Source organism: Microtus oregoni, unplaced genomic scaffold (genome assembly GCF_018167655.1).
Source record: "Microtus oregoni isolate MIOR12 unplaced genomic scaffold, Mior012 000080F_ref0000499, whole genome shotgun sequence".
NCBI classification, from domain to species: Eukaryota; Metazoa; Chordata; class Mammalia; order Rodentia; family Cricetidae; genus Microtus; species Microtus oregoni.
In genome coordinates, this window is record NW_024544538.1 from 5,865,151 (window position 1) to 5,878,392 (window position 13,242).

General features: G+C 43.3%; 1 long non-coding RNA gene across 1 annotated transcript in view; it reads right to left on the bottom strand.

Annotated features, from left to right (window-relative positions):
• Positions 1-1,630: 1,630 nt before the first annotated feature.
• Positions 1,631-13,242, bottom strand: part of LOC121441651 — a 104,125-nt gene continuing 92,513 nt past the window's right edge. The window contains exon 3 of the long non-coding RNA XR_005973488.1: positions 1,631-1,705. This is a non-coding gene — a long non-coding RNA (uncharacterized LOC121441651). The remainder of the gene's footprint in view (positions 1,706-13,242) is intronic.

Sequence of the window (13,242 nt, forward strand, 5' to 3'; positions counted from 1 at the left end):
ACTTGTGATAGAGAAGGTCATGGGCCTAGTGGGAAAGATACTACTGTGGTTAAACGAATAGATTCCTGCCAAACCACTTTCTCAACGTTTAGGTTTATACCCATATGTCATTGCTATTTTGGGTCTTAACCAGAGAAACTTTCTTTTTATAGTAGGTAGTGGTTCCTGCAGAGATGGAATTGATCAGGCTGCTGAGAATAAAGAGACAGTTACTGTATGGGCATGGGGGCCTAATACCCATCCGCAAATGGAATAAAATATATATATATATATATATATATATTTTATATATATAAATATATTTATAATAAATATATAAATTTATAAATATATAAATATATATATAGATATATATATTTTATATATATATATATATATATATCCTCCTCTGAGGCTCGAGAAACACAACAGTACAGGAAGTGGAAAGAATATACGAGATGGAATAAGGGGCGAGATATTGTGGAACACTATCCTCTCAACCTAGCCATTACCACAATAATCAGAAAGACTATGGCAACCCGAATGAGACAGTCAAATTATCAGACCTGTTAACCTTCCCTCATCAAAGGAAGGTGGGGAGGATCATTAAACCTTTACCTGAGATTCCAGCCACTCAGTTCTCCCTGCATCCCCCATCCCAGGTATATGTAATTTTGCATCACATAATCTAGGAGATTAACTGGAGTGGAGATTCCATCTATGCAGCTTTTGGGACTTTCCTGTGATACAGCTGTTTTAGGTCATTAACTCTCCTAAAAGTAACCTTTAACCCATGTCCCTGTAAGTAGGCCCAAGGAATTTATCAGTTCACCAAGTTAGACTCAGATATACTGTTTCTTTGGTCTGCCATTTGGGGGTAAACAGACATTTATTCACATCTCCCCAGGAAAACATCACAAGACAAGAGTGTGGAATGAATTCATATTTCAATGAAAGGGGTATCATTTTCTGATGTACATGGGTAAAGGAATGGTAATATTGAGGGAACTCTGTTAGAGGGAACATACAAAATTCAACAAGGCAAATTCATGTACCCCTTCATGTGACAAATATTTATTACTACTTGGTATGCGGCCATCACTGCTTGAAGCACTAAGGGATTTGTCAATGAACAAAACAGTTGAAAAAATCCCCGCCCATAGAAAGCAGAATGAAGCCGACAATTCACAAATTAGATACAGATAAGTAATGGCAGATGGCAAATAGCACTACGAAGGAGGTCTCCTTTCAACCTCACATGGCTGTTAGCAGCTGTAGAACTCATTGGCAGCATGCTTCTGTAAGGCCAAGAAAAGAGAAGAAGCTGTCTGTTCTCTAAACTCCCTTGTTTGTTCGGTATATAAACCCAGTACCTAGTGTCGGGTCCCATAAAGACAATTTCAAGTATCCGACTCCCTTTTAAAAGAAGTATCATTCATTCACTTCACCGGGTCAGGCTCACTCCAGATAATTTCCCAGTGGAAATTAACTCTATGTTAACTAACTGTATCTAAAAGTATTTCTTGAGTGTTCTTTTGTCCATGCCTGTTTCCTGATGAGGCAGTCAGGAGGTGGGGGTGGGCTGGGCCATGTCATTTGTCCCAGCTAATTCAAAACGGTGCTCATGGCAACAGCTTGAAAGCAGTGGTTGGAAGAAGTTCCCTTCACGTTGGAATCCCACCAGTGAGGGTCTTGTGACAGGTCATGACTAACCATGAAGAATCTGCTGAATAGATGGAAGAAGCGTTTTGGTCAATTGTTCAACACACTAACTACCTCAGCATGGAGTTCTCCATGTCAAGTCAGAGGACCAGATGCTGAAGGTGCTGAACTGTTTCTTTCTTTCTTTCTTTATTTATTTATTAAAGATTTCTGCCTCCTCCCCGCCACCGCCTTCCATTTCCCTCCCCCTCCCCCAATCAAGTCCCCCTCCCTCATCAGCCCAAAGAGCAATCAGGGTTCCCTGTCCTGTGGGAAGTCACCTCCATCCAGGTCTAGTAAGGTGAGCATCCAAACTGCCTAGGCTCCCACAAAGCCAGTACGTGCAGTAGGATCAAAACCCATTGCCATTGTTCTTGAGTTCTCAGCAGTCCTCATTATCCACTATGTTCAGCAAGTCCGGTTTTATCCCATGCTTTTTCAGACCCGGGCCAGCTGGCCTTGGTGGGTTCCCGATAGAACATCCCCATTGTCTCAGTGTGTGGGTGCACCCCTTGTGGTCCTGAGTTCCTTGCTCGTGCTCTCTCTCCTTCTGCTCCTGATTTGGACCTTGAGATTTCAGTCCGGTGCTGAGCTGTTTCTTAAATTAATTTAGAATTTCATACACGCATATAATGAGTTTGAATCGAGTACACTACCATTCCCCCCCCCCCCTCTATTCCTCCGTTGTGTTTTAGGTGAATTTGATACAAGCTAAAGTCATTGAGGAGGATGAACCCTCAAGTGAGAAAATGTCCCCACCAGATTGGCCTATGGGCTAGCGCCAGGGTATTTTCTCCACTCTTGATTGATGTGGGAGGACTACACTCACTATGGGATGTGGCACTCCTTGACTGGTCTTCTTCATGCTGTAAGAAATCAGACTGAGCAAGCCATGAGAAGGAAGCCAGTCATTAGTGTACCTTCAAGGCCTCTGTTCAGTTCCTGCTTCCAGGTTCCTGTATTCACTTTCTTGGATGATGTAAAATGAACCCTCCCCGACCCAAGTTGCTTTTGGTCAGGTGTTTAAGCAATAGGAACCCTAAGACATGCCTCCATCCCCGTCACCACTATTCCCTCCCAAATTCATGTGCTCTTTTCTTTAAGAAGGAGACCTTACATGGCTGGGCTGTGGTGGCACACACCTTTAATCCCAGTACTCAGGAGGTAGAGGCAGGAAGAGCTCTGTGAGTGCAAGGCCAGCCTGGTCTACAGAGTGAGTTCCAGGACAGCCAGGGCTACACAGAGAAACCCTGTCTTGAAAAACAAACAAGAGACCATGAAGTTCACTTAGTGATTCTAATATCTACATGAGTGCAGGACCATCCAGTGGAGCATGAACGGCCCCTCTTCAACAAAAGCCTCATGGCACATCTCAGTCCTAGTGAGATGATAGAATATTGTCTTCATTTACCCACCTATAATGATACCAGTTGATCTTTCCAGCTACCCTTGGGTCCAGCACTGTCTTCCTTCAGGCTGTGAAGTCTGTGACTGCCCTGGCTGGTTTGCACATTTTTCACAGGCTTAAGAATCACTTGAGAGTTTAATTTTTTTTTCTAGTGCCAATCTCCAGAGTTTCTTATTCTGCGTGTGGAGGTGACTCCCAAGAAGAAGCCTGTCTCACACTCTGGCACATTTTGAGAATCATAGGTGTAAATCATTCCTTTGGTCACCCATCCATCAAGCGCTTACTCCTGCTCTTATCTGGGAATCTAGACAAAACTGTGATGGGCTTAAGAGATGGCCAGCAATTAAATACATTTGCTGCTTTTCCAGAGGACCCAAGTTTAGTTTCCAGCACCCACATTGGGCAGCTCACAACTACCTGTAAATTCGGCTCCAGAAAAATCTGATGCCCTCTTCTGGCCACCACAGGTATGTGCACATGCACACAAAGACACCTACACATAAAAATAAGTAAGTAAATCATTAGAAGCATGCTAACTTGGCTTCTGTCCCCACTGAGCCAGCTGCCTATGGGAAATCATGAAGCCAGCAGCCAAGCAAACTTGCTGTCTTTAGTGTCATCAGGATTGTTGTGGGACAAACACCAGGGACCAGGGAGAGCAGAAGAAGCTCCTACCCTGCAAGGCAGAAAGACTTTCTAGACTATCACCCACGTGAATTTAATGACATGATAAACACCTCTAACATGTTGTTAATAAGGAAAAGAACATGATTAACAGGTATATGTCATGTGGGTCACACAGACACAAGTATATCCCTTGTGCTATATGTGTGTGACATGTATAGAGGGCCAAGTCCAGGGAATTCTACCAAAATATTACTAACAGTTCTCTCTATATGCTAAAAATATTCTTAGCTTTGAAGAATATCTTTACTTTGCTATATTATTAATCTCCTCACAACGTGGTGGGATATGCACTGGTCCCATTTTTACTGCAGGGAAAAGGACTGTGCAGGGCACAGATGCAAAGGGGTAAACATCACACGGCCTATGTTAGAATTCTGTCTACCACACACTCCAAGAGCAGATGTCAATAAAGCAGGCAGACATATATGAGTCTGGAGTTCAGAACGAAGGTCTGGATGGGGTATGCATGTTAAGATAGCATCAACATGCAGATGGTACTTAAAGCTATGAGATTCGATGAGGCCTTCAAAGGAAGAATACTGATATAGAAAAGAGTTCCGGGTGCTGAGCCCTGGAGAATGCCAATGTATAAAATTTGAACAGCTGAAGTGAAAACAAACCCTGTGATCAAGAGGGGCCATAGTCGGTGCACATCTTTAAATCCCTGGACCCAGGAGGCAGAGGCAGGCAGGTCTCTGTGAGTTTGAGACCACTCCACAGACAGTGAGATACTTCCAAGTCACGGGAGAGGATGATGAAAGTAGCCCTTACAAAAGCAGTTAGGTGCGGTGCTTGCAATAATAGCCTCCAAAGATCGTGTTGAAGAGAAAAAGGAAAAGAGAAAAAAATTGGAGTTGTCAAATATACACAGGTATTTCAAGGAATTTGGTTATAGAGAGGAGTCAGGAAATAAGTGCAATTAGTTAAAGAGGGGAGTTAGATCAAAAGGCTAATTTTTTTGCGATGGAAGAAATAACATGTTTATACGCTAATGGAAATTGTCCAGTAAGAGGGAATTTTTTTAATTAATTTATTTATTTATTAGAGATTTCTGCCTCCTCCCCGCAACCGCCTCCCATTTCCCTCCCTCCCCAACCAAGTCCCCCTCCCTCGTCAGCCCAAAGAGCAATCAGGGTTCCCTGCCCTGTGGGAAGTCCAAGGACCATTCACCTCCATCCAGGTCTAGTAAGGTGAGCATCCAAACTGCCTAGGCTCCCACAAAGCCAGTACGTGCAGTAGGATCAAAACCCATTGCCATTGTTATTGACTTCTCAGTAGTCCTCATTGTCCGCTATGTTCAGCTAGTCCGGTTTTATCCCATGCTTTTCCAGACCCAGGCCAGCTGGCCTTGGTGGGTTCCCGATAGAACATCCCCATTGTCTAAGTGTGTGGGTGCACCCCTCGCGGTCCTGAGTTCCTTGCTCGTGCTCCGTCTCCTTCTGCTCCTGATTTGGACCTTGAGATTTCTGTCCGGTGCTCCCATGTGGGTCTCTGTCTCTGTCTCCTTTCATCGCCTGATGAAGGTTAATATTCAGGAGGATGCCTATATGTTTTTCTTTGGGTTCTCCTTCTTATTTAGCTTCTCTAGGATCACTAATTATAGGCTCAATGTCCTTTATTTATGGCTAGAAACCAATTATGAGCGAGTACATCCCATGTTCCTCTTTTTGGGTCTGGGATACCTCACTCAGGATAGTGTTTTCTATTTCCATCCATTTGCATGCAAAATTCGTGAAGTCATTGTTTTTTACCACTGAGTAGTACTCTAATATGTATATATTCCACACTTTCTTCATCCATTCTTCCATTGAAGGGCATCTAGGTTGTTTCCAGGTTCTAGCTATTACAAACAATGCTGCTATGAACATAGTTGAGCATATACTTTTGTTGTATGATAGGGCCTCTCTTGGGTAAAGAGGGAAATTTTTAAATTGTGTGTTGGTGACAAGGGTAGTGGGGAGCTGGAGCAATGATACTGGGTGGGAGGAACGAATAGGATACAGAATACAAGTGCAAGGGCTGTACAGGCAAGATATAGATGGAAACGTGATAGAGGGCAGAGTATGGGCAGTAGAGGGCAAAGATGCAGGCAGGTGGGTAAATGTGATCTGAAAGCCTGCAAAACTTGTGTCCTTAGACACTCTCTTTCAGAGCCTACTGTATTGTCTCCTGTATTCTTCCATACTGCCCAGAGTGTCGGTATGGGTTTCCTTCAGGTGTTTCCCAAAGTATGCTCCTAAAATGCTTTTACCACTGTAGAAAAGATTCTAGTACTTCGTGTTTATTTTATTACCTACCATGAGGAAACATATCCAGTACACCTAGCCAGGGTTTTCGGATATAGTCCAAATGTAAATTGTAAATGAATTAAAAGAAAAATTTTAACCAAATTACAAGGGATACTGTAAAGCTTTTAGATTATTTACAAGTGACCTTTGAGCAAAACTGATTAAGGCATTGATTCTGCTGGAGGCCCTCTAAGAGCAGGCATATCTAAGCTAATACATTTAGCTGGCTTTACTCCTGAAATTCTGCTGTCAGTCAGGCCCAGGTATCTCAGGACTGGAAGAAGTTCCCTCTCCTGGGTTATGCTGGTCTCTGTTTAGAGATGGAGAACTCACTACCACTGAAGACAGAGAGAGATCCTTTTATCCTGACAAGCCTCTAAATAAACTATAGATAACGAATCAGTGTTTTAAGCCACAGAATTTGTGATAATTTCTTAAAGCAGCAATGAAAAATTACTAGAGAAACAACAGCAGCTTTGAGCATAAGGCTGGAGAAGACCCTGGGAAAGTCCTCGACTTCTCTCTGGTCTCTGGATTCCTGGAACACAGGAGTGGACGAGATCTAAAGCTATAAGCTACTTTCTATACTATTCCTATGGATCTTAGCATGTGTTGTCTGTCTTGACATTAATTATCCTCCCATCTTATGTATGCAACTTCTGTGAGTCAGCACAAAGCCATGCCCAACCAACAGTCAAGAGGCATGACGCTTTGCAACTGAACAACGTGCCGGAGTCCCTGTAAGGTTTTCACACATGACACAAACATCAACATCAGTCGGAAATAAGACAGCAAGAGTCCTAAGAGGTGTCATGGGTTGGAAAAAGGAGGACTCTAAAAGAGGCTGTAAATGTGACAAGCTGAAAGAGAATGAGAGGCAAAGACTCCCCGGGGAAGGAAGTGAACTTTCATCTCTAGCCAAGAAGAAACAAATGCTGCGGACTCATTTTGACTCTTAACCCTGATAGCAAGCCAAGAAGCCCACGCAGCACAGAGAGAAGCCACAAATCATTATGTGACCCATGAAAGTAGAGGAGGTCGGTTCGCCCCTGAAGCTCTCACGTAGCTTTCTGACCTCCATCCGGATCTCAGGCAGTGTACTGGCAGCAATGGAAAATGGATGTTACCGACTTCCCTCATGATTTCATGGTTCCTGTATAACCATGCTGCCTAAACCCCGGGGAGGAGAAAAGCTGCATAACATACTTGGGGATTTGAAGGGAGCCAGACCCAGGCAATCTAGACAGAACCTAGACGATGAATCATCTCCTCAAGTTCAAAGGTTGCTAGGGGGAGAGATGGGGCTTATCTAGAGGGACAGGCAAGGTGAAGGGGTACATATTTATTAAGCTGGCTGGAAATTCGGCAACTCCAGGTGCTCATATGCCTTGATATTTTACACTTTGTAAAAGTGTTGCAAGCTAACCTATTACACTACAGGCCCTCCATTGTTTTATACTGTCTAAGACAATTGCAGGAAAAGTGGCTACTCTGTGAAGTCGCTGGGGCAGGCCGTGTTTTTAAAAGAAACTCCCCTACTTAACAATAATAATAAACTAAATATTTCAAAAAGTTAGAAGACAGGACTCATATATTTTACCATAAAGAAATTGTACATGTCTGAACAGATAAGTATAGTTGCTATGATTCCAAATTTGTACAATGTATACGTGTCAAAACATCACATTTTACCCCATTTATATGTACACTCATTATGCCCTTTCCATTTAGTTTTTACTCATAAAGGCTTTCATACACAAGTACTGTATTTACATTGTATCCAACCTCTCACCTCCAACCCCTCCACTCTCGCTCACATTTATGACCTCACCTTTATGTTCTTATGCCATTAATTAAACATAAATACAATTTAAAATACTAGGGCTGGGAATGTAGCTCAGTGGCAGAGTTCTTGTCAAACATTCTCAAAGTTTTGAGTTTGATTCCCTAGCACTGCAAAATCAAACAAAATGAAAAACTAAAAACTAAAGCAATTCAGTTAGAAAATAGACAAAGCATATAGAGTAAAAACATCCTAAAATCAAATATTTGGTGAAAGAATTATATTAAGATTATAAAAACATTTCACACACATTTTGTATATATACATATATATATATGCATAGATCCTAAATTACAAATTATATAATATGATTAAAAGACAATCCAAATATTTTACCATGGGGAGATTTGAATGGAAACTTCATAGCTATTCAAAAACCAAACAGACTTTTCTCAGACAACGAGACAGCAAGACGAAATTGAAAAGAAAACCTAGGGCTGGTGAGATGGCTCAGAGAGTGAAGGTGCTCGCCACCAAGCCTGATCATTCGCTCAAGTTTGATACCCAAGCCCCACATGGAGGAAGGAGAGAATCAACTCCCACAGGTCGTTCTCTTACCTCCACACATACACTGTGGCATGTGCATGCCCCCCACACACATACAGGGGCGCACACTCACTAATAAATGAATGAATGAATAAATAAATAAATAAATGTGATCTAAAGGGAGACCATGAATTTTCCAGGAGTAATTGTGCTGTGTAACAGCCCCCCAAAATGTATAAGTGATCCTATTTCTCCAGGGCCTTACCAGCATTTAATGCTGTCACCTTGTTCCTTGCACTCGGACAAATGTGTAGTGATATCTCACTCCGGTCTTATTTTGCACTGCTTGGAAATGTCAGGCACCATTTCCTATACGTACTTGCCAATGCGTCTCCTCATACCTGGGCTGCCTCTCCGTGGCTGTAAGTTCTCAGTAGTGCTTTCTGAATCCACAGAGGCTTCTGTGCTTTGGAAATATTCTCCCAGGTTGTTGCTTTCTCTGAATGCTCTTAGTAGTGTCCTTTCCAGAGCAAAGGGGAGTTTTCTTCTAGATTTGAAGACGTCCAATGGATCAGCTTTTCCTTTCAGATTAATGTTGAGAAAGAAAATTAACCATCAGGAATTGAGTCCAGGTGAGGGGGTTGAAAGGCAGCTATGCTAACCACTACACCACCGATGCAGCTCGGCTATGCTTCTTATGAATCAAGTTTCTGATGTCAAGTCTAGCAACTCTTCGCAAGTCCCAACATCCTGAAGATTTTATCCTGTTTTTATTCTAAAAGCTTTAGTTTTACGTTTTCATTTAAGTTCATGATCCATTCTGAGTTAATTTTTGTATAGGATGAAGTATATAATATATAAGCAAGGGGAGTTTGTCTGTTCGTGTGTGTGTGTGTGTGTGTTTGATTCCATCATCATGTATGGAAAAATATTTCCTCCATCAAATTTCCTTTGCACTTTTGCCCAAAACCATTTGATATGCTTGCTGGGTTTTGTGTTGTCTCCCACTGGCCTGTGATTGTCCCTCCAGCTGCACCATGCCTTCCTGATTCACACGGTCTCATAGCAACCCTAAACGCCAGGTAGAGCCATTCCATACACTTCAGTTTCCCCCTACAATTTGGTCCTATGCTGGTTAGTTTTGGACAACCTGTCACAAACCTAGACATACCTGGGAAAAGGAACCGCCGTTGAGACGTTTCTTCCACCAGATTGCCCTATAGGCTAACCTGTAGAGCACTGTTTTATTCATGATTCTGTGGGAGATCCCAGATCACTTTGGGTGGTGCCACCCTGGGAAGGTGGCCACGGGCTGGGTAGGAAAAGTAACTGAACAAACCACGGGGAGCAAGTAAGTAAGCAGTCTCTGCTTCAGTTCCTGCCTCCAGGTTCCTTCTTTGAGTTCTTACCTTAGCTTCCATTGAGGATGGCCTGGTACCTGGAAGCAAAATAAACCCTTTCTTCCCTCAAGCTAGTTTTGGCAGTGTGTTTTAGCATAGCAAACAAGAGTGAAGTCAGACAACCCATTGGCTATTTAGAAGTATGTTGTTTACTTTCTAAGTGGTTGGAGACTCTCCTCTTATAATTCTGTTATTATAAGCCAGACTTGTTGGCTCATGCCTGCCATTCTAGCACGCAGGAGGCCATAGCAGGAGAATTACTGTGAATTTAAGACCAAGCCTGGGTTCTATAACAAAACCCCATCTGAAACAGAAATCAAAATTCCATTACTAAGTTTTTACTCCGGCTAAACTGTGGTAAAAACAATACAACTCTTTTCAACTGGTTCAGCTTTATTTCAGGGTATGTGGTCTCTTCTTGTTTATGTTCTGGAGTACTTTAAAAGAATGTGTGCTCCGGGGAGAGCGGCATCTATACAGATCGATTTAGTTTTGTAGTTGGTGTTACTGCGAATTTCTCCTACATCCTTACTTGTTTTCCGTCTAGTTGTTCTAATAACTGTTGGGAAAGGGATATTGGTGACTCTGCTGCCATCATAGATTTATCTATTTCTCCTTTCCATTTTATCATGGTTTGCTCTACTGTTTGGAGGATACACACTCACATTTTGATGTCTGTTTGGTAAACTGACCCTTTCCCCGTCAGTTAACATCCCTACAGTTTTCTTTACTCTGATAGCTACTGTGTAGGACAGTAATGTAGCACCACCTGCTTTTTCTTTAATGTTTGCATGAGAGAGAGAGAGAGAGAGAGAGAGAGAGAGAGAGAGAGAGAGAGAGAGAGAGAGAGAGAGAGAGAGAGAGAGAGAGAATGTAGATGGACAGAAAGATAGAAGATGGCATTCGATGCCCTGGCCCTGGGTCTGGGCTTCCAGGTGGTTATGGACTGCCTGAGGTGGGTGCTGAGAATTGAACTCTGGCCCCTTCTCTATCCCTTATAAATGTTCTTACCATTTTCAGTATGCAGGTGCTTTGAGTTCTTGGTTCAGTTTATCCCCTGGTTACTTTTTAACTGTTGGATCCCATCCTATTGTAACAGTTACTGGTCAAAAAAAGGAGTTGTTTTTCCTGCCATGAGATGCATAACAGTAATGGGTCTGACCAGTCATGGACCAGAAGCTCAAAAATATATGTGCAAATCAAATGCTCTCCCTTTGCTTTCTCTACCTGCATGTTGCACAAACTGGCATCCAGCTTCTGGCAGTGCTCCTTCCTCATTTTCAAATGCTGGCACATCAGCTTTGAATGACCATACCTGGCTAAAGCTTTTTTTCTTTTAAATTTTCTCAAGTTAATGGGTCTGTGTGCATGCTTGCATGTGTGTGTGTGCATGCATGTGCATGTGTGTTCATGTGTGTATGGCATGTGTAAGCAGGCGCCCTTAGAAGTCAGAAGAGGATGTCATATTCGCTGGAACTGGAGTTTGAGGCTTCCCAGTATGAATTCCAGAAACTAAACTTGGATGCTCTAAAAGAGCATAAAATGCTTTTCCACTGAGCCATCTCTCCAGCCCATCTTTTCTCTTTATAAGATAATTCCCGTGCACCTTGTTCTTGTGGTGTAACGCTGTCTAAAACACCAATATACTTCCACTATCTTTCTTCAGTCACTTTTCAGTAACGCTTTCTAATGAAGCCTTAACATTTTGAGTATGTCTGACCATACTTAAGCCTGAGGATTTAACTGCTTTCTTGTGATGGTCGGATCACAGAAAAGGAGAAATAAATGTACTTTACTGTTAGTTTGTGGTGAAAGTCCAGGTTACCCCCTTGACTCCCTTCCACATCTGAGGAAGGACTACTGAGTAGGAATGAGGGCTGTGGGTTCCCACGCAGGCTCCATCAATACCCCCCGCTTATAGAACAGCTTCCAAGTCTCCTTCCTAAAGTCTTCTGGCACCATGAGGGGAAGCTACCTCTTTCCTTCTTGGAAGTACTCAGAGCCCTCTTTTCCAGGCATCTTCTGATACCACTTGGTGGGAGGACTGGAACGTGTTGTTATAACCTTGTGTGGGTAGAAGTCTAGGCTCCTGGCTAGAGTGTTTCTATAGTGTTTGGCTGGAGTAGAATTATGTCAAAAATATGCCTTTTGAGGCTACCCTTTTCTGATCTTTAGGCTAGACAGAACAGACTTTCCCTGAACCTTTTTCTCTTCATCTGCAATCAGTAGCAATTCCAGATAGGTGTCTTCGTAACTCCAATTCTAGACTAGATAATACAAAGAGAAAACCCGAGGAATCTACCATCATGCCATTTTGTAGGCTCCAAGATTTCTAAATAGTCTACTTTCTCTCCATTTATCACAGTATTCCTTTTTAATCTTTTTCTTTAATAACTTCTTTATTGACTCTGGGAGTTTCACATTATGTACCCCAATTCCATTCACTTCCCAATCTCCCTGCCATGCTCCTCTCATCCCTTCCATGAACCCCCATATAAGGAAACAAATCAAAGCAAACAAAAGCAAAACAAAACCAAAGAAACAAAAACCCACAACAAAAACCAAACAAAATCCACAACAATAGAAAAATCTCTTTGCTTCTCCTTCTTTCCTGCTTCTCCAGCACCTCTTCATCCTTCCTGGGGGCAATGGAGGCTTCAGTGTGCCCAATAGTACACCTCTTTGTCCCGTCAGTTTTACGGGCAAATGTTCATTGCAGTGAGTCACTGGTCTGGTTCATGGCCTCTGGTTTCTGATACACCATCATCACTGGATCCTCACCGGAACTCCTCTGGGACTCCTGTGGCTGCCCCAGGTATGGAGATCTTGCGGGTATCATTCCACAGGACCAGTCTCTTCACCAGCTCCAGCCGGTCCTAGATGGATGGGGTAGGTGCTAGCATGGGTCAACCCAAGGCCCAGCTGTGGGCCTGGATAGTAGTCAAGTTGGTCAGTCCAGGCCCCTGGGCTCACCCACCTTGGACAAGTGAATGGAGTCAGCTTCCCTACATTCATGCCCTCAGGGTCGGTTCACCCTGGCCTGTGGTGAGGGGTAGGAGCCATCTGTCTTCTCCTCATGCAGGGGCAGCTCTCTCGCTGCAGTGTCCAGGGAGAGTTGCCTCCCTGGACAGCTTTCCTAGGGCCAGAGAAGGGTGTGGCCAGCTCAACATGGCCGTCTGATTTCATCTCACATGGGTCCTACGGCCTCCTGAGGTGATACAGACCACAGATATCCACACCCACCCCAGCTGTAGCTGAACCATGGACCCAGACATGGCCCTCAGCAGCAGCTTGGGCCTGGTTGACATACTGGCTCTGGGTAGAAGGACTGGTCACTCAGGTGGGAATGGTTGTAGCCCTAACCTTGGGCCTCTATGTGACCTTTGGTGGCAATGCAGGACCTGGACTTCGGCACTGACCCCACCATGGTAGAACCATGGACCCCAACAT